We start from the raw sequence: 23,860 nt of genomic DNA on the forward strand, positions 1-23,860 counted from the left end.
TTATTTATTTTTATGTTTTCATATATAATTTTAAATTATGATAGGAAGAGCATAAAAATAATTAAGCCGAACATTTGTTTTTAATTTCGAATAAATGTACAGTTCCTGGATTAAATGCTCAGTAAATTCTGGTAGTTTAACTAACACAACTGTGGCTGTACAGCAATGATAAAGCGTTAGATTGATACCTTGTTTAATTGAAACGATACACGAGTTTGAACCAGAAGATAATGAACCAATTTTTTGTACAGGAATCACGCGAAAAATTGTTTTCATATTTCTTGATGTCTTTTAAACAATTCTGCTTAGTTTTTTAAAAAAAATATATGGTACTTTGTCCTAAAGAACGGTAAGTATTCTTATTTAAGGGTTTACTTGCTTATTACCCACCCAGGTTCTTGATCATCCGAACTGCTTTTGGTCCCAGTTAGTCCGGATAATAAACGAGGCTCTACTGTACAGCATTCAGGATAACTTTGCACCAAGTTGGTTATTTTGCTTCCCAACACTTTCTATTTTTTAGTGCTTTTGTCCTATTTGAAAGAAACTGAATGGTTTATTCGTCTAGCTACAATGGTTACAAACAGGGCCGGCTCTAGTAGTTCTGCAACTCTAGGCGATATTAACAAGTGCCAGCCCCCCTACTGAGTAATAATAATCTTTACTAATAATAAAGCTGAAAGTCTCTCTGTCTGTCAGGATCTCTCTCTGTCCGGATCTCTGTCGGTCCGGATCTTTGTCTGTCAGGATCTCTGTGACGCACATAGCGTTTATACCGTTCGGCCGATTTTCATGAAATTTGGCACAAAATTAGTTTGTAGCATGGGGGTGTGCACCTCGAAGCGATTTTTCGAAACTTCGATGTGGTTCTTTTTCTATTCCAATTTTAAGAACAAAACTATCATAAGATGGACGGGTAAATTACGAAATTATCATAACGTGGAACCGTAACATGGGTACAAGCCAATTGGCGAGAAAATTCACCATACATTATTTGTAAATATACAGGCGAACCAAAAGACCTTTTAATTTTTCTATTACGGGCAAAGCCGTGCGGGTACCACTAATATATGAATAAAATAAAAATAATAGTAAATTTCTTAAAATAAAAGTGAGTTTCTAGTTGAATTCCTAACTGGGTTTTGCATATTCAAGCACTGGTACACACTTTAAATTATCTTTTTTAACATTAAAGTTGTGCATCTTTTGGCACTGTAACAGACATTGATATTTTCAAAAGACTTTTTAGTCACGCAATTTGCCGCTTCTAAAATTAAGTTGAATTTCTAGTTTAAATTCCGAACTATGCTTTGCATATCCATCCAAGAAGTATCCATCCAGCATTGAAGCAGTGAATATTTTATGGCGCTAAAACAAATATTCATACTCAAAAAAAAAAAAAAAAAAAAAAAAAAAAAAAAAATGTTTCAACTTCGACATTTGCCGTCCCTAAAATCTGCCGCCCTAAGTTGCCGCCTACCCAGGATCCGGGCCTAGTTACCGCCCCCCCCCCCCTAAGACTGCAATATCATTTTTATAATAATAATAAACTTGCCCTTAAAAATAAGTTAGCAGCATCGTACACAATGTATAGTTCAAAACGATTCTGAAGTTATTGTTCGGCAGAGAAAAAAAGGTATTCTTTAATGCTGAATTGAAGTGGATGAAATTTCTCGTCCTAAAATGTAATATTCAATTCAGTATAATTAATTATAAAAATCTTGTAATACTATGAAATAAAAATGGGCAGTTTACAAACATTCAGAAATTTTACTTTTCTGATTTAAACTGGCACTAATTTTATCAAAATAATTTACTTTAAACTCCATTTCTCACACGGTTCAACTTTAACCGTAAGTGGATACGTTCGAACCAAGTTAATATTTAATTTTAATTTGATTTATGATTGTTATTTGTTAGTTTTGAATAAGGCGTTCTTCTTCGGCGTTTTTCTTCTTTCTCTCTTTAAAAATCTCTTTCCTAAATCTTTAGGAGTTTTTCTTCAGTTTTTTGGCAATAGGTACGGTTAAAATATAGAGGGAGCTCTTAAAAGTAGAGAAAATTCGGATCAAGGTTACCCTGATTCATTGTGTTACTTTTTTTTTTAAATCTCTAAATATTGTTTTTATTACACAGAGTGCAGATTACATTCAACGATATACGATACGTCAAAAATATGAAACAAATAAATCATAAAGTCGTCAGCGAAATTCGATCGAAATGCCGAGTGAAGGTTGTTCTCCACGGAACAGCTACCCAACAACCTCCAGCTGATGAAAGCAGCGAACACGGCAAATGACCCGAATTGGAACAACGTAGGAATACACAAAGGTGTATGTGCATTGGAGTGAGGGAAAAAAAATGAAGGATGTAATATGTGGCTTACCTGTCCACAGTCCTGACCCCTTCGGTTACAGGAAAAGTGTCCGCAGCAGTCCCCCAGTTTACATCCCAGGGCAGGATAAGATCCCTGCCTCAAGAAGAGTCATTCATGACAAAAGATGACAACCGAAACAACAAAAGCAAATACAGAATTCATGCAAACTGTCCTCACGGTACCACACAACTTGCGTTATCCTTGGAGTCCATAACGCTACTGAGGGAGAAGCAGAGGATGTTGTGGGTTTACCAGCTGAGAGAGAGAGGGAATTTCGTGAGATGGATTATTCCCTGTTGTAGGGATATTCCCCCTTCTCCACCAGGAAACGAGAAAGCTCTGTTCATTGTTTGTTTGCTCTGGTAGGATGCGCTTTTGCAGGATGCAAGAGCGATTTCACCATTTCTCATGCAAAATATTTATGTTCGGAAAAATCTCTCGTGGGTGGGAAATGTATGGGAGTGAAAGATTTCGTACGTTCACGAATCACAGACGTGATATTCAGTTTACGCGAGGAGTAAATACGGCAGAGTGGAATTAGGTCACCTCTTGCTGTGGGGTTTTTTTTTGCCATGAAAATCGAAACAAATAATTTTTTAATTCAGGCAGTACCATTTTTTTCGACAGGAAATCCTTAACCTTGTTGATTTTTGATGCATAATTGCGGTTTAATTTCGAACACACACACACACACACACACACACACACACGCACACACACACACACACACACACGCACACATACACACACACACACACACATGCGTGTCGTAAAAACACCCGATAGAAGTGAAACTATTATATTTTCTCTTTTTTTTTACATTGTGAAATGTCACTTCACCCGCGCGTTTTCTCACATGCCGCACTCTTGTTCTTTCTGCGCCTGACATTGTCCTATTCACAACAAAAGTGTATATCTTAATGAAGAAAATAGATTACAAACATCAAGAAAACTAAAAAACTACTAAAAATCCACTTTTTAATTGTTGCCAAAAACAATGAAAAATATTAGTAATTATAAAACTATTTGCTAATTGAAGTCAACAATCTAATTTCAAGACTGAACTTAAGAAATGTAGGTTACGCTTTGAACTGATGACTTGACTTGAATTATATGCTTGCTTAATATCATCCTTGAAATAAATTCCTTGTTTTTGACCAACAATTATAAACAACTATGTCACTTCCGTCACACAAAAAGCTTGCGGATCAAAATTTCAAAGCCCTCGCATATGATGTTTCACTTCAAAAACTATATAGGAATTACATGTTCTTAAAACGTATTCATTTGTAAATGTTCCGAAAATTTATCTTAACTTTAAAATTCACTGGGAAAAGAAAAACGGTGCAAGAGCCAAGCTCCTGTGAGCTACCATGCAGTTTAAGCCCTATGCCTCGTACACTGATTTTGTAGTTTTTCTCTTTTAATTTACGGAAAAAAAAAAAAAAAACACATGAATGTTTTTTTTTTTTTGAAATCAACTCAATGCCACAAATAATTTGGTTGTGCCAAGCGTTGTCCGTACCAGCAACGACATATTATACAAAAAAGGAATAAATAAATAAACAAATAAAATAAAAAATAAATAAATAATAAACAAATAAGAGCATAATTGTGTGTTATTTATACCAACAAAATGTATTCACTGTAAAAAATAACTTCGCTTTTTTCACTCATAAAATAAATTTATAGCAGAAACATTTACCCTTTCCTTTGTTTTTATTTATTTATTTATTTTTTACAATGACTTCAATAATTTAGTTGAAGCTGTAAATTTCCTGGATAACCAAGAACATTTTTCTCAATTGAAGTGAAGAGAGACTTTTCCAGTGTTTGTTACTACGCGGAAGTGTAAGAGTCGGCACGACATTAAAGGGAATATCAGTGATTACGGGTGCTCCTTATTAAATTCCGAGAAACAACGCGAAATGTTGGTCAGTCTCCTCAGCAATCGGCATTCACGGATGACCTTGGCAGTATCGCCAGCTGCATTGGGAATCATTGCTTTCGTAACCTTCAACCGATTGCCATCTGAAAACCACATCTAACGTCTCGTAACCTATCAAAAATAATCAGACGTCTTTCACAGCTGTCTTAAATGCAGTGAAAGTTAAAAGGTAATTGTAATGTTGCCTGGCGGTAAAACCACACATACCGGATCTGTGGGGGTTATCGGGGTGCCGCTGATGAATGGTTTGGGGAAAATAATTATAATCACGAACAAAAGAAGAAGAAATGTGGTTGATCATGAGTGAAATCTAGGGTGGGGTGGAGGGGCCGGCCCGCCCTGGGTGGCATATTTTTTGGGGCGGCGATTCAGCACCTTTGATGTGGAAGAAAAAAAATCTGAATGAGGGAATCATACCTTAAATCTATTACTAGAGGCAAAGAAAAAAAAAAAAAAAAAAAAAAAAACCCTTCGAAACGTAAGGTTTTGTTGTGACTACAACTGCGCTTCTCAGTGTTCAAAGTTGAAATATTTCCGTAGTGAGCCCTTAAACCTTCATGACACGGCCCTGACTTCCTACCGTCACCAAAAAAAAACTGACTTCACTTTTCCTAAAGATTTGGGAGAGAAGTGTGTTCCCCTAAACGTTTCTCTTAACTGCGATTTTTGATGTAAATTTGGAATATTTCTCAGAGATATAGGCGCCTAAGATCCCCATCCCCCACCCCCTTTTTTTGTAGGAAGAATGCGGGTTAGATTAGTTTCCCTTTTCTTCCTTAAATGAAGTTTTCAATTTGTTCAATAATTTTCGACGGTTTAATGTTTATTAGATTGTCTCAATAAAAAGGCGGCAAATAGAGGAACCGCCCCAGGCGGCAGAAACTGTAGCTACGCCCCTGTGGGTTGAGCCCCTATTTTATACACTAAAAAGTTGCGAAAATAATGCATGCATCCCTAAAAATATCGGAAATATGCGCTAAAAACTAAAAAATGTATACTTATATATTTTGAAATCACGCCAAGAAAGTTGCCACATCTGAGTAAAGAGTGGTAAGAGTAACTATATTTTTTATTTTGTAGCTAAGGCGATAAGTGCATATTATAGCAATTATTTGCACGAAGTGTCATAAGCCCATTAATTACTTTAATTATAATATGAATTTCTTTTTTTTCAATTAGTTTAATTATGAAAATAAGTTCTCGTCTTCTACAGACTCGCTTTAAGCTCTAAAAGAAAAAAAAAATCGAAAGACAAGGGATAACCGGATTAATATGCTTTTTTTTTTAAGGTTCGCGAACACCCGAATGGTCAAAAAAAGTCAATTTTGAGATTTTGATAAATTTAGAGAGCCCCAATGATCTTCTTTCTATGTATGCAGTTTGAATTGATCAATTATTGAGAAAGATAGAAGAAAATTAATAAACTCAAATGCACTGCCTTTGATTGAAATTTATTTTATCTTTCTTAATTTTCTCAGTTATTCAGTTTCTCTAATTATGAGTTTCACACCTATTTTTAATATTTTAAACTGCTTATTTTTTTTAACCTTACTGAGGTAATAAAAGGTTTAACTGATTAAAATACATAAAAGCAAAAAAAAAAAAAAATAAATAAAAAAAAAAAATAAAAAAAAAAAATAAAAAAAATATAAAAAAAATAATAATAAAAAAAAAAAGTTGAGTTTGTTCAATTAATAAGAAATTTTTATTCCTACAGAATATAAAAAGGGGGAAAGGTTTTGAAAAGAAACAAGCTGATGTGTGCATCATATGACTTCCTTTTACTCCAATTTAATGTCATTTCCCCCATTATTGGCAATTTCAATGTGATTCAATAGTTTACCCTCTAAATATCACCAACAGTTAAAACCAAATTTAAAAAAAAATCGCCAAATTTGTCGCTAAGTTGGCGACAAAACTTGGCGACCAAAAGACTGGCGATATATTGCCAAGTGTCCGACAAATTATAACACCACTTGAGTTTACATCGAAATTAGCAATGATTTCCGCCCAGAAAGGGGAAAAAGACCCCTATAGAAACAGCGGAATGCAACCAAAAGAGGAGGTGCACAATTAGATCCCACTGGGAGTCTACGTACCAAATTTCAACTTTCTAGGGGATACCGTTCTTGAGTTATGCGACATACATACGCACATCTGCACATACGCTTATACGCACATACATACATACGTACATACATACGGACGTCACGACAAAAGTCGTTGTGATTAACTCGGGGAATGTCAAAATGGATATTTCGGTTTTTAGGCCCGCGTGCGGTCGGGTTGAAAAAAAAAAAACTCAACATTAATTCGGGGGTGAACAAAATGGAAATTAAGGCCGAATTTTGAGTGAAATTTTTTTCGCGAATACAATACTTCCTTTTTTGTAAAAGGAAGTAAAAAATCTAAAAACATTTTTCTTAAAGTTTCAAAAGAGTTTTACGTTCAGTTTGTAAATCAAAGAAAACAGCATTCAAATATCCGTGTCTAGCAGTTTTATATTTGTCGGGAATCAGATTGCGTTCCTTCTACTGATGTGTATCGCAACAAAATTATTGCCTTAATTTTAACTTTTGAGGTTTCCGTTAGTAACGTTTAGTTTCTTTAACTTCTGATGTAAGAGTGAAGTAGAAGAGGTAAGAATAAAGGAGGGAGTGAGAAGCAAAGGGATGTAAGTGGACATTTTCAAGTTTTGAGTAAAACGCGCTTAAAGTTGAGGTTCTAGGTCCTAGGCAGTGATGTTCCCATCAGTTTTTCTGAGGGTGTACTTCCAGTAAGCTATTATGCAAAAAATATGTATGCAATGACATAGATAATATGTCTAACAAATGTTTGAGAGTATACGGCGTATATGGAGTATCCCTTGGGAGCACTCCCGGTCCTAGGTAGGCTTTCATTGAATTTTTTTTTTCTAAAATCATGCGGTATAGCAACACCCCCTACTAGGAACACTAGTAATATATCTTTCCCCAAAACAGAGGAGAGGTTCACCTTTCATTTGTACTGGTTATCTCCAAATTTTTAATTTCGGCACTTGCATCCCTTTGCTTCTCCCTGCCTCAAATACTGACGAAGAGAAGGGTAAACCAGTGCCGAAGTTGGCTAGTGATAGCAAAAAAAAAAAAAAAAAATTTGAATTTTGACATCTTGAATTAAAATTATGTTTTTCGCAATCACGAGTGTGTGTATGTAGGCGTGTGTGTTTGTGTGTGTGGGGGGGGGGGTATGTGTGTTTGTGTGGGGGGGTATGTGTGTTTGTGTGTAGGGGTTATGTGTATGTGTGTAGGCATGTGTGTTTGTGTCCGTGTGCAGGCATAAGTGTGTGGGTAGTTGTGTGTATGAATGTGTGTGTGTGGGGGGGGGGTATGTGTATGTGTGTGTAGACATATGTGTTTGTGTCTGTGTGCAGGCATGAATGTGTGGGTTTTTGTGTGTATGTGTTTGTGTGTGTAGGTGTATGTGTGTGTATGTGTTTGTGTGTGTGTGTGTGTATGTGTGCGCGTGTGTGTGTAGTTGTGTATGTATGAGCGTGTGTGTAGGGCATGGATGCAACCTGGAGACGGCTTTCGCTATAGGAGCAGCTTCGTGAGGAGCCCGTCCACGGTGATGGTGCGGAGGATGCGGTGGGAAAAATCAAAGGAACGTCAAAAACAGTCAAATGAGAACAATAAGCAATCGTGATTGCTCAAAAAAAAAAAAAAAAAAAGAAAAAAAAATACCGAGTAAAATGTGTACCATTCTGTCTGAAAGCATTTCATTTAACCCCTTAAACAACAATGAGATACATTTAAAAGTTTTCGCTATACTCATTAAATGTTCTTTCTTTTACTCTTTGTAATTTGAATAATTTAGAAAACGGAAAGTTACCACAAATGTGGAAAACGAGAGGCTAGACGTTGAATTCGAAAATTTTTGATGAAAAAATAACTCTTGCATTAATTACAATTACTTAATGGGAAAGCACAATAAATTTATTTTTGAAATTAACTTTTTAAAAAAATGACGTTTTAATAAGAATATTTACAATAGCATCTCCTCATTCATTTTTAAGAGCATCTTAGGCTTTGTTTGATCAATTTTGCCATAAATTGTTCCTTTTTTTCTCATTTTCCGTTTTAATAACTATTATAAGTTGAAGTTTGATAGATTATTTCGGGAATAAAAATTGATTCCTTTAAATTAGATTTCTGAAGGAAAAATAAAGTTTTATTTTCCTGGAAATGAAAATTTGGTTCTTTTATATCAAAAAATATATCGTCATAGATTCAATCAAAATTCTATCTTTTGCCTTCATAGAACTCTTTTTCCATTGCATATTTAATAGGAATAAGATAATATTTCCGTAGGGGAAAAAAGTGATTGAAATTCCCTGCTCCGATTATATGACGTCATGTGTAAACGGAGCGCAGAGCTTGCGCCCTCTCGGTTGAATGGGCTGAAGTAGGGGTAGAAGGGGCAGCTAGAGTATAAAATGGGATACAAAGCATTCAATCACACCACTACCTGAATATAACCTTGAAAAGGACAAATGATAACCAAGTTTGGGGAAATTCGAAGAAATCGCTAGTTGGAGGTTTTGAATATGTACAAAAAGCTTAGCATTAATAGAGAAACCTTTGTTCCCCATCAGGAAATAGAACACAAGTACGAAAATACAAAAATAATTTTTTAATTAAATACTTTAAAACTTTTTTTGGAAAAAAAAAAAAAAAAAAAAACGCTGTTTTAGAACAGCTCGTTGTTTTAGAACACCTGTATTCAATGTTCACGGAACCCATAGTACGAAGGGAAGAATCCCCATTCACTCTCATAAGATATTTTTTTTCTAATGGCAGATTATGAACAGTTACAGCAAAATAACAAAAAATAAATAAATAAATAAACACAGAACAGAAAAAAAAAAAAATAATTTGAACTTTGACATCTTGAATTCAAATTATGTTTTTCGCAATCACGAGTGTGTGTGTGTGTGTGTGTGTGCATGTAGGCGTGTGGGTTTATGTGTATGGGAACGAGGGTATGTGTGTGAGTAGTTGTGTGTATGTGTGTTTGTGTAGGGGGTATGTGTATGTCTGGATAGTTGTGTGTATGTGTAGGTGTCTGTATGTATGCGTGTGTGTATGTGTTTGTATGTGTGTATGTGTAGGTGTCTGTATGTATGCGTGTGTGTATGTGTTTGTATGTGTGTATGTGTAGGTGTCTGTATGTATGCATATGTGTATGTGGGGTATGTGTGTGTGGGTAGTTGTGTGTTTGTGTGTGGGGGGTATGTGTATGTGTGGGTAGTTGTGTGTATGTGTAGGTGTCTGTATGTGTTTGTATGTGTAGGTGTATGTGTAAGTGTAGGCAAGTAAGTGACGCAACCTGGAGACTGTTTTCGCTAGAGGAGCAGCATCGTGAGACTGGCGGCCGGCCGACCGTGGTGCTGCAGAGGGAGGCGGGGGGAAAATAAAATCATAGGAATTCAAAACAGTCAAGTGAGAACAAAAAGCAATCGTGATTGCTCAAAAAAAAAAAAAAAAAAAAAACTGAAACCTAAGCCCATTAAGCTAACATATGTTTTGCCTCTCAGAGACTCTCTCTTATAAAATATATGTTAAAAAAAAAGATTGTTTTAAGTAGAAAGACTGTTGTTCGTACTCAGTGTTAAGATAGTCTAAGAAAAATATTGCATTCTCCTAAAAAAATTAAAGAAAAAAAATTGATTATAAATTATACTTTTTAAAATATAAAGTGTTTAACTCGATTGATGCTATTTTCAATCTCATCTCATGTTCATTATTTTTTTTAATAGAAACACAATAGTCAACTAGAAGTAATTAAGTGCTTGTTCGCGGAATCCCCCGAAAATGCTGCGGAACACCAGGGTTCCGCATAATATAAAGAATACAAACTATAACTAGAAAATCACCCGTCATGGTATGACGGGTGCAAATTGCTTCTTTATTAGAGATATTTACCGTAAAATTTGACTTGTTCAAATAGATACATATGAGAGAGAAATCTTTAACATTGTTTGAGAAAAAGTTGAATTCATCATTGCCATAATGAATTGAACTTAAAACGGATCGCCGAGTCATTTTTACTCAATGTCTGACCAGCAAAACAGTTGCTTATTGGATCTAGTTTTGCCTTGTTAAAACAGTCACTTCTTTGCTTCTCGAACGCTGCCAAAAAATATTATCTAATTTTCAATAAAATTATTTAATTTTAAGTGATGCAACAATGAAATAATGCCTTCTCGCAGGCTAATGCGCGAGTTTCATTGTTGGTGGTGTCACGATCTTTCGCTATTATGTATATGAGGATGATGTTAGCCCCTAGTTTCAAGGTAAGTTTATATGCAGTCTATCTTTTCTTGTTTTTTGTTTATACCACAAACCATGAATAGAGCACTCGTAAATCGTAACACTTTAAAAAGTACTATCATAATACATGAGGCAATCATCAAAAAAAAAAAAAAAATATCCATACAGTAAGAAATATACGTAATTGTAGTAGCAAAAATAAAAGATACTGTTTAAAAAATAGCAGACATGAAAAAAATCCTATATATTATACAGCGGACAAAATAGAAATGGAAAACATGTTGAGGTATCACAATTGCTTATTGTTTCCAATAGATCATAGTTGATGTTCCTTATATTTTTGAGCAATCACGATTGCTTATTGCTTTCGTTCGACTGTTTTGATGTGCTATCATTTAATTTTCCCACCAGCACCCTCCGCACCATCACCGTCGACCGGCTCCTCACGATGCTGCTCCTCTAGCGAAAACCGCCTCCAGGTTGCATCCATATCCTACACTTACACGCATACATACACGCACGTACAAACAAGCACATACACACACACCTACACACAACTACCCACACACTCATGCTTGCACACAGACACAAACATATATGCCTACACACACACACACACTCGTGATTGCGAAAAACATAATTTAAATTCCAGATGTCAAAATTCAAGTTAATTTTTTTAAATTTTTTTACGCTTATAATGCAAAGTCCTTTGGTCCATGGGCCTCTGCGATCGTGTCCCTCCTCTTGCGCTGTGGCTTCCATGTCCCCTGAGATCGACTTTATTTTTACCCTACCCTCTCGACTTTGTACAATTCTCTTTAGACAAAAAAAAATTCATCCAGCACACAACATTCAGACCCAGCCCCTGGCATTCATTTGAGTTTTGATGTCTTGATTTCAAATTATGTTTTTCGCAATCATGATTGCAATGGGAGCCGCTTGTATAATCCAAAATCCAACGAGTAGGATCCTATCGCAATTCGTGATTGCGAAAAGGGATGCTGGATGTTGCGTGTTTTTAAGATCTTTTTAGCCTCCGACACACAAAGAAAGGAGGTTATAAGTTTGACGTGTCTGTGGCTAACTGTGACTCGACGTTAAATCCCGGTTATCACAAATTTACCATTTCAACTGCGCTTGCGCACGGACTTAGCTGATTTCAAAAATCTTGCTAAAATTAATTTACAAACATTTTGAATTTGGTAATAAATATGAGATGAATACAGATAAAAATTAGAAATCACAAAGTTTTCTCTGATTTAGTTTTTAGGTCTCGGTAAAAATTGAATTTTGCGTCTTAATTATTAATGGATTCGGTGTCTGATTTTTTTGTACCTTTTCAGGACCAAATTTTTAACCTCAGAAGAGCATGCTAGAATTGCAGCATCACTTCTAATACAAAGCCGAACCCTCAACCTAAATAAAAATGTATAATACTAAGTTGTTTACGCCTAACGTAAAATATCCGCAAAAGACGGATTTCTGTACTAATATTTCAATCATTTTTGAAGTACACAACATGTTTCACATTCATGTTAAATAAATATTTCCAAACCAATAAATATTGAAGTTTCATTTTTCTCTGAAGACTATCAGATATTCATATCCGTAGTTTCATATAATAATATATCACGAAATCGCTGTGAAAATATTCTAATCGCATTCAGTAATTTGGTGGGACTCTCGCTCAGCCTAAATATTAACAAGCAACACGAAATCTTAAAACAGAAAGCCCAAAAAGCAAGCGCAGTTGAAATGGCAAATTTCTGATAACCGGGATTTAACGTCTAAGTCTAACTGTGTGTCTGTCTGTGGCACTCTAGCGCCTAAACGGATGGACCGATTTTGAAAATAAAAAATTTGTTCGAAAGGAGAGATGATCAAGAGTATTCTTAGCTAGGTTTCATCTTTGGAAGACATTAATTAACGAAGATATTAATTAAAAACCTCTAAAAGGTTTTTCGCAATTTTTGCAGTGAAAACTTAGTTAAAAATTTCAAAATTTAGTACCAAAATAAAGAGAATTTTTTTCTGCGTCTGATAGAATGTGTTTGGAACTTCCACGTTTCATAGAATTCGAATTATAACGTTTTTTTAAAGCAGGTTTTAATAACGGCTGAGCCTTAATTCACGCGATTGATAACTGAATTCATTGTTGGCCGACAAGGAAATTAAAAGCAATGATTTAAAATTTTTATCTGCTGCCAGTTTCTATATGTTCACAAATAAAATACGTGTAATAATAGCATAAGGCTTTTAAAAGAATCTTCAATTTTCCCTCATGATTCTGCAGTTGCGACTCAGTCGGTTTTTTTTTTTAATTTTTAATTTTATCGTTGCTTGTTATTATTATTTATTTGTGACCTTTTCAAACAACAAGATAACAGGTATTTAATAGTACTAAACAATGCTTTTTTAAACGAATTCATTTGAATACGTCCTGCCTGCTCAAAAAACGGAATCTTCAACTCATGGATCATTTATACTTCGCACCTATTCGTTCTGGATCTCCTGAAGTGGATCTTTCGCTTACGGACCTCAATGTGTCCGTATCCGAGATCATGTGACTCTCTAGCTACCAATCAAAAAACGAATAAAAGACACAATAAAGTGAAACGAGAAATAGGTCTTTATTGCTTAAAAAGCAAACTCGTATGAATGAAAAGTAATTGGCTTCCAATGTGCTGAAAGTTAAATAGTAGAATCGACGCTATTCAACCACAAAATTTACAAAACTATTGCTGCACGTGTTTCGTAATTTCAAGAAACCAAGGTTAGTTCCTTATAAAAGAAGTACGGAGTCCTTTAATCGTCAAAATCTATATACTTGTGTAAATCACCTGAATTCAATTTGATGGATAAAAATTCATAAAATTAAAAAGTTCAGGAACGACGCTCCTGTGAGCTAACCACCAAGAGCCCAGCACAAAACTTTGAGCTTCTAATGCTATAGAGTCAAAACGTTTTTTGCATTGAAAAAGAGGTTTCTTGTAACCGTAAAACACAAATGCGCAATAATTTTGCCTATTTTGTGCTATTGTAACGTTGGACCTAATTTTTTTTTAATTACTTATTTATTTTTATTTTTTTAATTTTATAAGTTAATATCGAAAATTTCCAAAATTTTGTGCAAAAATATTTTTTTTTCAAATATTATCTTTTATTTTAAGTTAAAATTTAGGTTCATATCATAAAAATATACCAGACAAACATGCATGAAAAGTTTTACGGAAATATATTAAAAACTTTCTGAGATATCATGCGCGCAAAACGAGAAAACCGAAGAAACCGGCACCCGAGAAAAAGAGGCTTAAACAGCTGCTGTTAACATAAATCTCTATGGGGAAAATTTCTGCATTTTTACGATAACGTGTAAAGTTTTTGGCCTATGGTAATGAATAAGGTATCAAATTGTTCAGAATTAAATTGTGCATAACATATATTTTTTTCCAAGAAACCGAAAAGTTTAAAGTTTAAAGGTTCTAAGACTTCTTAGCTAACTAGTTCTGTTAGAAAATTTTACTGGGCTCTTATTGAAGTGACTCTATGGTGAAATGAGGTTTATAGCTTTTGTATGTGTTCGCATTTACATGTCTATAAAATCTCTTTTAGACAAGATTACGGCCACTTGATGTTAAGCTACTACTCACAGAGATCCTAATGCATTCAGGGTTGAATGCCAGGTAGGTTAATAATACCACTACGTGGAACTTATTAACCTCCTGGTAACCTAACCTGGTAGTTAACCTGGTTTAACCTAATACCACTACGTGAAATACTAAGTTTTCACAATGTCACCTGATGACGCAATAAGACAACAATTTGAGATAAACTTGAGCTCTTTTTAAAAATATTGAACAGTATGTTCTTACAACGTGTTTCTTGGAAACCTTCCCGCTTTTCATTCGTAAAAATTCTTTTATTTTATGAATCTCGTGTTCTTTTGGGTATTTTAGTCTTCAACAGGATGCACTGAAAACGCAAGAGACGTATTTTTTATCCCAACGGTACATAAATTTAGAAGCAGGAAAAAATAAGCAAGATATATTTCTCTCATAAATTTCATTACATTGATTTATATCTTCTTATTTGCAAGAACTTTGACTTTGATTCTAAATATCGCGACTCAGATATGCAGACGGTTTGCGACCTGAGACCTTTTTTAATGAATCTACATGCTTCTTCAAAATTCCAGTCTTGTTTTATTTATTTATTTATTTATTATTATTATTTATTTATTTATTTTTTTGAGAAATTTTAAAATGTTTTCTGCTTTTTTGATCCAGAGAAGGAGCTATTATTGTTCCAAAAACGTTATTTTTGTAAAATATAGGAATTTAATTGCCTCAATGTAGAAGATATTTATTGTTGTCGTCCGATTGTTATTATTATTATCATTTCTTTACTAATAATAAAGCTGAAAGTCTGTCTGTCCGGATCTCTGTCTGTCAGGATCTCCGTGACGCGCACAGCGCCTAGACCGTTCGGCCGATTTTCATGAAATTTGGCACAAAGTTAGTTTGTAGCATGGGGGGTGCACCTCGACGCGATTTTTTGAAAATTCGAAGTGGTTCTTTTTCTATTACAATTTTAAGAACAAAATTATCATAAGACAGACGAGTAAATTACGAAATTATCATAACGTGGAACCGTAACATGGGCACAAGTCAATTAGCGAGATACGAAATCATCATAACGTGGAACCGTAACATGGGCACAAGCCAATTGGTGAGAAAATTCAACATACATTATTTGTAAATATACAGGCGAACCAAAATACCTTTTTATTTTTCTATTACGGGCAAAGCCGTGCGGGTACCACTAGTTGCTAATATAGCTACACACAGTAGTCATAACCCAGAGGCATATCTCAGGCAGTTTTGTAGTGCCACTGTACTTGTGCCACTATTGACAGCAGTAGGAACTAAATGACTAGTCACAAAATAAACATAACTCGTGTGTTCAACGACGATTTTATCTTTGTTTTTAAAAGAAAAATGTATTTAAATTTATTAATTTAGAATCATTTTGTTCATTTGCAGCTTTGTGTATTCCTTCCAACTTGAGTATTCTTTGCAATGGGGTCGTTTCCAAAACTTTAAAAGTTTTTTTTTTTTTTCCTGAAAGAGCATGCTTAAACATAGGATCAGTTTTCTATGTTTATGCTTCTGTCCGATGTCATTACAAATGATGAAATACCATTTTGTGTTGCCATTCACAGAGCAAAATATTTAATTCGCATCTTTACTCACGTGTATTGGGAACGATATGGTTGATAGCAAGCGTAGAGCGCAATTTTAATTCGGTGCTTGATTATCATAACGTGAAATCGCGGTAGAAAGATGCGGCAAAATGCATCATTTGTGATGTCATCAAGACCACGTCTTGTTTGAAAAATCGGACACTTTAAAAATTAATTAAGAAATAACTGTTGGGAAAATAAAAGTATTTTCTGAGTCCATATTATTATTATTATTATTTTTTTTTTGCTTATTCATCAATTTCTGTGACAAAAAGTACTACTTTTGACAGAAGCAAACAACCCCATTGTTATTATCTTTGCTCATAGTTTTCTAACATAATCTTTTACGTTTAACACTTTTTACAGTAATAAATAATAATTACGCTATTAGAAAGATTGCTTATTGTTCTCATTTTTACATCAAACGTCATAAGGGTGAAAATTATTTTCTTTTCGATTGGCACGACCAGTCACATGACCCTTTTTTTAAACATCTTCTCGAAAAATAATCATAAAAACTTGATTTTTACATCAAATTTCATCGCAATATCAATCCTACTTTTTGAAAAAAAGTTAAAATTCTTTTAAAAACTTCAGTCATTGGGAAAAATTAATCAATTTACAATTTTATTTAACGGAACGTTTTATCTCGTATTGAAACTGTGTACAATTCTTAGAATATTTATCTGATAATTCCTTTACGTATTAGGATTTGATTTTTAAAATGACCAAATTTATTAGTGTTCTTTATAGCACTATGTAGAGCAATTTAAAATTTCTTTTCCAAAACTGTGAGAATGTAATTGTGGATAGATAACATACGACATAAAAGTTCCATTTCTAAAAATTGTAATAAAAAAAGAACAAATTCGTATTTTGAGAGAAACGTTTCTTGGGGCATGAGGACTTGGTCCAAGGTACCTGTAACCGAAATTTCGTATTTATGTTTTTTTTTTTTTGAGCAATCACGATTGCTTATTGTTCTCATTTGACTGTTTTTGGCGTTACGCTGATTTTATTTTCTCGCCAGCACCCTCTGCCAGCACCACCGTCGCGTCGGCCGCCCTCATGATGCTGCTCCTCTTGCGAAAATCGTGTCCAGGTTGCTTCCATATCCTACACACACGCATACATACACGCACCTACACACACACTCCCACACACACCTACACACACACACCTACACATACACACACTCCTACACATACACACACTCCTACACACACACATACACACATTCATGCCTACATACACACACACACACACGAATGCCTACACACACAGCACTGCATACACAACACTCACACACATGCATACATACACTCACACACACACGCACCCACACACATGCGCCTACACAAACACACATACGCCTACACAAACACACAAGCGCATACATACACACACACACGCTCGTGATTTCGAAAAACATAATTTGAATTCAAGATGCTAAAAATTCAAATTAATATATATATATATATATTTCATCTGAGCAGCAACGACGCTCAAGCCAACACATACACGCACAAACTCTCAGTTTTATTTGTATAGACACAACATAGTATTTCGAAGAAGTATGCTATAAAGAGAAATTCCTAATGAAGTATTTTTACGGGCTTCTCAATGGTTTCAAATTCGAAGCAATACGGTTATTCCTTCGCATATAAAGAATTCCATTTCTAAAAATTGGAATAAAAAAGAACAAATTCGTATTTTGAGAAAAACGCTTCGAGGTGCACGAGGACTTGGTCCAAGATTCCTGAAACTGAAATTTCCTATCTGTGGACTTGTTCATCTGGCTAGCGACGCGCAAACCAACACATACACACAAAAAGTCTCTGTTTTATTTATATCGAGATAACATAATATTTCCAAGAAATATAGTTACAAAGGTTTTCACTACTTCAACGAACACCTTTTCCTATTCCAGATGATTCGAACGCAAACACACCGGGCGCAAAGAACTATTGAAATGGAATAACATCACGCGCTTCTCATTGCTCAGAAAACATTGCCTCTTTAAACACGACGGCTGTCTGGAATATTACGACACTGTTTACTATTCTTTACACTCACGGAGGGAGGAATTCTATTCTGTGAATGAGTGTGAAACACCTCAAGATGCTGAATTTTCGAAATGCTAATGGGTGCTTGCTTGGTCGGAATACTTAAATTGAGCTATCGTCTTGTCTTAGGAGCTACTCAACTTTTCAAACAAAGTGAGATTCCTTGAACATGGAGGAATGCGGGAGGGTATATCTTGAACATGTAGGAATAGGGGGATATCCTTGAACATAGAGGAATAGGGGGGTATATCCTTGAACATGTAGGAATAGGGGGATATCCTTGAGCATAGAGGAATAGGGGGGTATCGAACATGGAGGAATAGGGGGGATATTCTTAAACATGGAGGAATAGGGGGGATATTCTTGAACATGGAGGAATAGGGGGGATATCCTGGAACGTAGAGGAACAGGGTCATATTCTTGAACATGTAGGAATAGGGGGGATATCCTTGAACATAAAGAAATAGGGGGATATCCTTGAACATAGAGGGATAGGGGGGAGGGGAGTTCCTTGAACATGTAGGAATAGGAGGCGGATATCCTTGAACATGGAGGAATAGGGGGGATATTCTTTAACATGGAGGAATAGGGGGGGGATATCTGTTTAATTGTGAAACAAAGTCACAAAACCAAAAGTGAAAATTTTTAAATTTATTTTTCATAGTGGTATTGCAATGCTAAAATGTTGGACCTTCAACAGGAATCGTCAAGGAATTTGCTTTTCTCGCCAAGTCTTTAAATTTGACACTTTGCTTAAAACTTCGGGAAAATTTAAGCCCTCATATATCTCTAACGGAGGTACGAGGGCAAATAATGTTTGCGTCAAAAAATACCTCTATCTCAATGTACTCTTTCGATTGGTACCTACTTCATTTTTTTAAATTATTACATTATACATATACCTATTTACCTGGTAAGAACGTAAGTTTAATGTGTTTTCTGTTGAGAATATTTGGTGTTGAAGTTCAAAGCAAAAGCCTCCTTTGTTCGATATGTAGGGGAGAGGGGGGGGGGGGAACCCGTGTATCCCCTTTTGAGTAATCTTTACTAATAATAAAGCTGAAAGTCTCTCTGTCCGGATCTCTGTGACGCTCATAGCGCCAAGACCGTTCGGCCGATTTTCATGAAATTTGGCACAGAGTTAGTTTGTAGCATAAGGGTGTGCATCTCGAAGCAATTTTTCGAAAATTCGATGTGGTTCTTTTTATATTCCAATTTTAAGAACAAAATTATCATAAGACGGACGAGTAAATTACGAAATTATCATAACGTGGAACCGTAACATGGGCACAAGCCAATTGGCGAGATACGAAATTATGATAACGTGGAACCGTAACATGGGTACAAGCCAATTGGCGAGAAAATTCACCATACATTATTTGTTAATATACAGGCGAACCAAAATACCTTTTTATTTTTCTATCACGGGCAAATCCGTGCGGGTACCACTAGTTTTTTAATAAATTTACAATCCGAAGTTAAGGGAGCTTCTTCTGAATGAGCTCCTCGTCGCAAAGGTGTGCCTTGATGAAACACGCCCTTAAACCTCCCCAAAAATATCCAATCCTTCCTACGTGGCAGGAAAGTTTCCTCGAACTAAATTTAGAGGCACTTCGGGGTGCAACAAGCGTTCAACTTTTAGGTGCAATTAGTCCCGCTTTGCAAAAGGTGTCTCAGGAGAGAACACAACGTCAAGGGCACGCGGAATATCTCATCAGCTTTCCCAAACAATGCTGACAATACTGAGATTAGCGGCTTCGTTTGTTGAAAATCATTGTGAGCAGCAACTTAATATGTATGAGATAAACATTTCTAGATATTTTTCCCCTACACTGTAAAAACGATTCAGAAACGTTCCTGGAAAATAATGGGCAGCTGATGTGCCCAATTTCTTCCAGTAACATAGCTTACAAAAACCAAGAAAGTTTTTCGCTAAAATTCAGTAACTTTACTAAAAAATATTCAGAACTCTTCCCGATTAAAGCCAGTTGTGTCTCTGGAATCTTAGATTAAACTCAGGTGGGTATACTATAATAGTTTGGCACCTTACTGCGTTTCGAGGATAGCTCCAAAAACAGTATTACAAACATGGCCAAAGCTAAGAAAGAATTGCAAGTAAGTATCAAGAATTTTACTCGCCTGCAATTCTTGCTAAGCTACGTAGTCCATAGACTGATTCGCGCTCTTTGGACGCCTTAAGCCCTGGTTTCCTAGAAGCGAATTGCCGATCTTCGACGTCGCTCCTCACTGTGACGCTAAAATCAAGGTCAAGTGGATTCCGGTGTGACCATTCACGATGTCGATTTAGCTCAGGCGCGCATGCGCAGAAGAATCAAGTTTTCACCTCGGCAAGGAGTGACGCCGACGATCGGCGTGTTCGATCCTAGGAAACCAAGGCTTTATCATTCTGGACGGACCGCAATCGAGCTAAAACCAATACACTTCATATATACGCTCAGTTAATCTTTAAACTGGGAGCTAAACATATTTTTTTCAACAGTGAGAAGTCTGCATTCGTGCGACTTGTAAAGGGTGTCTCAAAATTAACGCAAGATTTGAATTTGCCGCCATTTTTGCAATAAATGGTTGGCAACTCTGAAAAAAGAACAATTTGACAGCTGAGAGTTTAGGGTAATCAAAAATGGAGCGTTATACGATACAATAACGCGCTTTCATTATTGAACAATTATTTCAAAAATAATGAAAGTTGAGGCTGGTCAAGCAGTTACTGTTATTGGCGCTCGGTATCGCAACACGGTAATGCACGGGTGGTTGTGAGCTTGTTGACATAGACCTTTGAATACAAATAACCCCATAAGAAGAAATTTAAAAATGTTAAATCACACGATCTAGGGTGCCAATTCTGATGACCGAAATGAGAGAGTACGCGACTAGGAAATGCCTTATGCAGTCATTGAAATGTTTCACTCTCTCTCTAGCTGTATGGTACAATAACACCCCATTTTTACTAACCCTAAACTCTCAACTGTCAAATTGTTCTTTTTTCATGGCTGCCAACAATTTATGGAAAAAATGGTGGCAAATTCAAATCTTGCGTTAATTTTGGGACACCCTTTAGAAATTCAGGAAACGTTATGACAAGGATACTTGATTTTTCCAGGAAACGGATAAAAAACATAGAATTCCCTAAATGTTACACGGAAATACTCAGTAACGTTTCGGAATTTTTTTTACAGTGTAACAGGTCTATCATGTTTGCTCTTTCCCAGCGTTAAACACTAATATACATATTCCTGTACTCACACATAAGAACACATACATAAGTTAAATGAATGAATTACCAACGTTTTAATGCATAAAAATAGCAAATTACTGCAGACACGTGTTTTGGGGTTACAATAAACCCTTTTTTCAATGCAAAGAAGTGTGAGCTTTTGGATGAAAAGTCATCCGAGGAAAGCAACATGATGGAACAGGAGATAGTATAAATACCAAAAAAAAAAAAAAAAAAAAAAATAGAAATTTAACAAAACAAAAAAGAACCGGAGCCGAAATTTATTTTATAATGGAGTGATTTCCTTCAGTCAAAAGTACTACTTTTAGACACTGAAATTGATAGAATGAGTAAAAAAAATAACATGGACCCAGAAAATACTTTCATTTTCCCCAACAGTTATTTTTTAATAAATTTTTTTAAATGTCCGATTTTGAAAACAAGGCGTGGGTTTTATGACGTCACAAATGATGCATTTAGGCGCATCTTTCTGCCACATTATGATAATCAACAAGCGAATCAAAATTTCGCTCTACGCTTGCTATCAACCATATCGTTGCCAATACACGTGAGTAAAGATGTGAATTAAATATTTTGCTCTGTGATTGGCAACACAGAATGGCATTTCATCATTTTTGATGTCACACGACAGAAGCGTAAACAATAAAAGCGCACAGGTTTCAGTAATTTTTTAAAAATTTTAAACTTAAACAAATTATTTAAAAAATGGTCAGATCCTCTGTTTTTAAGCATGCGCTTTCAGAAAAAAACTACTTTTAAAATTTTTTAAAACGACCTCATTCTGTCAGGAAAAGATCGTTAAGTAATAAATTTCTATGAAATCCCATAAACAATACATATTGTCCAATAAATATAAACACTCTGTTACATACACATAAGTTGTTATTGATCTACAGACAAAACAGCATCCTGGACACAACATCCAGCATCTAACACCAAATATTCTCAACAGAAAACACATTAATTTGAATGTGTACGTCATAAATTCAAATAAAGTTTTTCTCAATTAGGCGGCACTCGTGGAAGCAAGAAATCCAACGAATAAGGTTCTGTCGTAATTCGTAATGGTGAAAAACGTAACTTGAATTGAAGACATCAAAGTTCAAATGAATGCGAGGGACTGGATGCTGGATGTTGTGTGCTATTCGTTTTCTATTCTTTTTTTTTTAAATTTGTGTACTTCATTTATCTATTTAGTTAGTTTTATTCACTTATTCATTTATTTATATTTATTTATTTATAAAGATTTATTTAGTTACTTGTAAAGATGTATTTTCTTACTTATTTATTTATTTAGCTTTTACTAAATATTTAAAACCAAATTGTATTTAAATTATTTTTAACATCTTTCGCATATTGTGAGCTAAATACTGCAAATTTGGATAAAAAAAATCACTTTTGTTAAAAATTATTGTTCAAATGAAACAAAGTTTAGAAATGTTAGTTTAATAACGTTTAAACAAAGTCTTCACCTTCTCCAAAAATCGTGAAAAAACATTAATTTGTTGAGTTTCCTTTCGAAGCAGTATGAAAAAAACTAAACTGTTGTTACCTACTTGCAGCATATACCTCACGATATGTACACTACTTATAATATTTTTTAGCTTTAACACCGAATTTGAGAAGAAAAAAAAAAAGAAAAAAAAAATGACGCGTGAACTCATGAACGCACGTCAGAAATAATAATATATATTTAAAAGGCATATTTTCACAAATGAATTTTTAGCTTATTTTGGTAACTGAAACCTCGAATTTCTACAACAATAACTGCATGGGAATACATAAAATGAACAAAAACACAATAAAAAAAGAGGTTAGTGTGAGGAGAGTAAAATTTCAAAACCCCGCACTTCCCAGTTTGTTCCTATCCGGTGCAGGAAAGAGAGTTTTTACAGAGACTGTCGGTGCAAGTCTTTTTTTTTTTTTCGATATTTTTCTCTATAGAGGAAACTTTTCGCGAAGTTGATACTGCATTTATAATCTCATTTTTGTCGCAAAATTTTCTGATTGGACGCCAATTTGTGAAACATTTCGTTATTCTCCCCGTTTCGCTCGCATCTCTTTCGTGCCGAAAGTTGTATGTTTTCCAAAAACGAGGGGCAAAAAAGGTATGGAGTCATTTAGGGAAACTTTGAGCTCTCATCTTCGTGCCACTTTAAATTTTTAGTTACAGCGGTTGGCAATCTGTCGATCGCGATCGACCGGTCGATTTCGGGTCCTTTTTCAGTCGATCACGACAATTTCCTAGACCATGTTTTTGATCAGAAAAAAAAAAAAAAAAAAAAAAAATATATATATATATATATATATATATATATATATATATATATATATATATATATATATATATATATATATATATATATATATATATATATATATATATATATATATATATATATATATATATATATATATATATATATATATATATATATATTGTTTTCTATAAAAAAACATACTAAACTTCTTCATCAAAAGTTGCATTTGAATGTTTTTGAAAACTTTTTTGTAGTCATTGGAAAGTCCACAATTTTAATTTTCAATTAAATAATACTTTTTGCCTTTTGCTCTCGGTAAACGTTCATAAAAGTTACTGTAGTTTTGCAGATAAAACTTGCTGTGAATGTCTCATAAATTTCTACAGCAGGAAAGCATTA

General features: G+C 34.8%; 1 protein-coding gene across 2 annotated transcripts in view; it reads right to left on the reverse strand.

The window, feature by feature from the left end:
• Window positions 1-23,860, reverse strand: part of LOC129221430 (inositol hexakisphosphate kinase 1-like) — a 108,521-nt gene that overhangs the window by 65,139 nt on the left and 19,522 nt on the right. The window contains exon 1 of one of the 2 annotated variants that reach the window (XM_054855913.1): window positions 2,387-2,574. The exons of the other annotated variant lie outside the window; for it this stretch is intronic. The gene's annotated coding sequence lies outside the window, so the exon portion shown is untranslated. Of the gene's footprint in view, window positions 1-2,386; window positions 2,575-23,860 lie in introns of those variants that run through there. 2 annotated transcript variants of the gene reach the window in all.

This window comes from Uloborus diversus, chromosome 4 (assembly GCF_026930045.1).
Source record: "Uloborus diversus isolate 005 chromosome 4, Udiv.v.3.1, whole genome shotgun sequence".
In the NCBI taxonomy this organism is placed as follows: domain Eukaryota; kingdom Metazoa; phylum Arthropoda; class Arachnida; order Araneae; family Uloboridae; genus Uloborus; species Uloborus diversus.